Source organism: Coloeus monedula, assembly GCF_965178545.1.
Source record: "Coloeus monedula genome assembly, chromosome: 13".
Taxonomy (NCBI): Eukaryota; Metazoa; Chordata; class Aves; order Passeriformes; family Corvidae; genus Coloeus; species Coloeus monedula.
Window position 1 is genome coordinate 10,636,376 of NC_138793.1, and position 4,153 is coordinate 10,640,528.

The window sequence follows — 4,153 nt, forward strand, 5'->3', positions numbered from 1 at the left end:
CCACCCGTGGTCACCATGGAAACGGTGGGATTTGCTGACTATATTCTTTTCCTTGATGCATATAAAAGACTATTGGCAAGCAGAGGGACACCTGAGCCAAGGTGAGCTGATTAGAGGGTCTTGAACTAGTTGAGATAACTCTTAAATTTTAATCAATGCCTATTCTTATTTGCTGCCAAAAAATTTAGATGATGAATAAATACCAGTTTAGTGCATGCATGGCTGTAGTTCAGCCATGGCCACAAACTTTGCCAATGCTACATGCAGCAACGTAACAGAAAATGCCACCAGAGACACTGGGTAAACCTGATTTTCTTTTTGCTTCTTGAACCTGTTTATCTGGAAGCTGATGGGGTCCTCTGCAAGCACCCACTAGCACAACTGCACCAAAGGGAGCAGCAGTGGGGGAAGGCTCTGCCCTGTCCCTGGGATGCACAGCCAAGCCCAGGGGCTGATGTGCTGTGCAGGGCAGCCAGTGAGTGTAGGGGCACAAGCTCCAGGGCAGTTCTGGTGCACAGAAAAGGTTGTTTCACAAGCTTGGTGTGCTTTGCCAGGGGTTATTCTGCTATATAAAATAGGCCTCTTAGTTACATTTAGTGTTTCCCAAACTCCCCGTGTTAAGATAGTACATAACTGTGGTGTGAGGTCACCTGGGGCCCAGAGGTCAGAGCTCAGGGGCTCGACAAATGAAAGGTTAGAGCTCATGTTTTGAGCAACAACACATAGGAACCAACAAACCAACATCAAACCCCTCCCCCCAGTTGGGATTTTTAGGTCCACCTCTGATGCACCGATCCATAAGAATTCCCTGCTCTGCAGTGCTAGAATTGTAAATAGTCAAGATACAGAATATTAAATAGAAGTGAAGGCAAACTAACCCACTATCATTACAGAAAACAAATGTGCAGTGTACCAGCCTCATGAAAACAAACACTTTGGGTGGGTGTTACATTTTTCTAGCGGAAAAGCAAAACTGCAGCTTGCAGGTAAAGAAAATTAGTCACTTGATCAGCTGGATGGGAAGGGAGGCAAAGAGGAACAAAGTGTGTGTAAAATAGGAAAAGGTATAGAAGAATATTTTACCTTTATTTTGAAGAGAGTTTGCTGTTTTAAAATGACTTAATATTTGTAATTATTGTATAGATCTCTATAGATATGCATGTATCACTCCTATGCACGCATCTGAACAAGCTGAACCACAGTTTGGTGCTTCTCCTCAAGGTGAGGTGAGAAAGAGGTGGGTGCAAGGTGCCTGGGGCAGAGCTGTAGGCAGCTCCAGGTGCCTCCTCAGCCTGAACAGCTCATGAGATGCCTCAGACAGTGGTGGCCCAGTAGGGAATTGCCCAGTGGGTCTCTCCCCCTCCAGCTCCCCTGTGTGCTGGGCAGGCCATTGCCCTGGTAAGTGAGCACCTATGCCCTGTGTCTAAGAATGATGGCAAGGGGGAGGATGAAGAGGAGAAGGGGTGGGGAAGAGATGTAACATGTCCAATCTAGAGATCAAATTTGGGGCAACCTTCAGCCCTGACCTCCTAATTCTACATCCTGTCTTTCCTTGCACCTCGTTACTCACAGGGCTGTCAAATCTGGACTCCAGCCTGCTAGATTAAGGACTGCAAGTTTATTTAAAAGGAAACAAAACAAAAACACACCAGTTTTCCTCATTACTGGCAGCCATCACGATGGCTCTCTGCAGGACCACACAGGGAGCAGAGGCAGTGGCATGCTGACAATTAGCTGGCCCGTCAGCACGAGCTTGGAGCACTGCAGGGTTTGGATGCTGCGGAGCATTTTCCAGCACTAACAAGGAGCTGGGCTGTCTTTGCTGATGCACAGTTTTATAGTGTGCCATGCTGCCCCAAATCCTGCTGGAGCCAAGCCCTGTTCCAAGGTCATTGCCTGTGCGGGGGTTTGCAGCCCCCCAGTTCTCTGGCAGCTCCAGAGGAGAGGAGATGGTGCCCAAGGGTGCATGCTGGTACTTGCTGGTACCTGCTGGGCTGTTCACCTGCACTGTTCTGGGCGTGGGCACCCACTGCACAGTGCCTGAAGGTCCAGTCAGGGCCTAAGAGAGCCACCTCCACACAGGGATGCTGCCCTGACACATCAGGACAAGGAATCAGCCACCTGGGCTGTGGCTGAGGGTCTTGGTATGGGATGGGTGGCCCCTGTCCAAAGGAACTAGGATAGGATTTTACTTTCCTTCTGCTTCATTGCAAGGCACAAAAAGGCTCTTTTGGAGATGTCTGGCTGCATTTTTCATTCTTTTTTCCAGACTTGAGTTGATGAGTGTTGCCCAGAAGAACAATTATCTCCTGAACAAAAATGGGGAAATTCTTATGCATAAAATTCAGCTGAGCCATGACCCATAACGGACCTCACACTGCTGACACTGTGTCAGGCAATCAAGTTACACAATTCAACTGTACAAAAATAACAGATGCGGTTAGTTTGACTCACTAAAAATGCTAAACTTATGAAGGGACACAGACCATTTAGAGTCATCTTTGAAATCAGACTGTGGTGATTGCACTCACATGTGCCCACTCAAATAGACTGCACGCCCACAATAAGAATTCCTCACGTGCCAGCTGCCAGGGACTTTAGGAATGCCCCTCAGCTTGGTTGCCTGGAGAAGATGAAAGCACTGAGCAGATTCCAGGTAAGTCAAATAACTATTTGGATGCATTATCTTGTTGCACCATGACAGCTTAAAACTCAGACTAAGCTGCTGTATCTTATTCTGTGGCTGACAATGTTATATCGCTGATGAGAAGAGAGCCTTTATTTTTTGACTGTCTCTGCTTATAGCTCGAACTGTGGACAACTCCTAACCTCCACTTAGGCAGTGAGGTCCTCCAGGTGTACAAACCCTGAGCAAAGATTAGTGCACACACACACACACACACATACACACATGCATTCCTGTGTATAAATTCATGTTTAAAAAGTGTCTCAACACACAGCTGAACTCATCTGCAAGGACCAGGCAGATCTAGGCACCTACCTCTGGTTGATACTGAACACAAAATGTGGCTCTACATGTGCACATAAAGCAAAGTGTAATTTGTCTGGGGAAGTTTTGTGCCTTTTCCCCGGATGCGGTTCAGCCCCAGCTCGCTGACTGGCGGGGCTGCCGCTACAGCTGCTCAGGCTCTTGCATGCCTTCAGGCTTTCATTCCAAGAGCACTTCTCGTGCCAGAGGGTTTTGGCAACAGTTATAATGTGAATGATTACTTCCATTGAGGAAACCATCAGTGATAACAGTGATGAGAAGGTGTGTGTGGTGTAAACCACAGCTTGCGGAGGGCATTAGAGCATGGGGGTATGCAAGGACAGGCTCTAGGTGCTGCTGGGGAGGAAGCTGCTCTGCAAATGAAATAATGGCATGTTAGTAGGGGAGAGAATATGCTAAACAGAGTTTAACCCCTGAGCAGCCCTGTGAAAAAAATGTTTTCAGACTTGGCCTGAGCTAGGTGCTCACTCAGCTAATGAAAACACTCTATCCCTCTAACCAAGCCAGAGTATTCACCAAGCATGGCTGTGAAAGGAGACATGTTTTGGCCACTTCTGTTGCCAAGTTGTCTACTACCTATGTGGACATTATAAACCCAAGCAATATTTAAGTTACTGTGAACTTAAATTTTATTTTCTTACTGCCCAAACCAGCTTACATGCTGATCAGTATCTGCTGCAGCCTGGGAATAATCTGGCCCCAGCTCCTTGGGCAGGGAAGTAAATCCTTACTGACATCAATGAACAGAAAAATTCTGAGGTCTGGCAGTGACAAAGGGAATAGTGAATGAAAGCAGTATTTCCTTATATTGATCTACCTTTCCTGCTCATCTACTAATAACGCTGGCTGTTTACCCTCTGTAATAAGCTGTGATAGGTGCTTTCACTTGCATTAGCTTTCCAGTTCTCCCAGTATGCAGGAAACAGGGAGCCCCCAAATAAAGAAGCTGGCTAGAACCACATAAAATTAAGCATGTTAATATTTTAAAGTTTGCAATTCAACCACTCGTGTGGTTGATTGCATATTTAGTTCTTGATTTTGCTCCCAAGATTTTCTCCACATGATATTTAAAGAGTTTTGAACCCAATTTTCCAGATAGGGGAACACATGGGAAGGGAACCCTTCTACAGCCCTGTTCTGGGT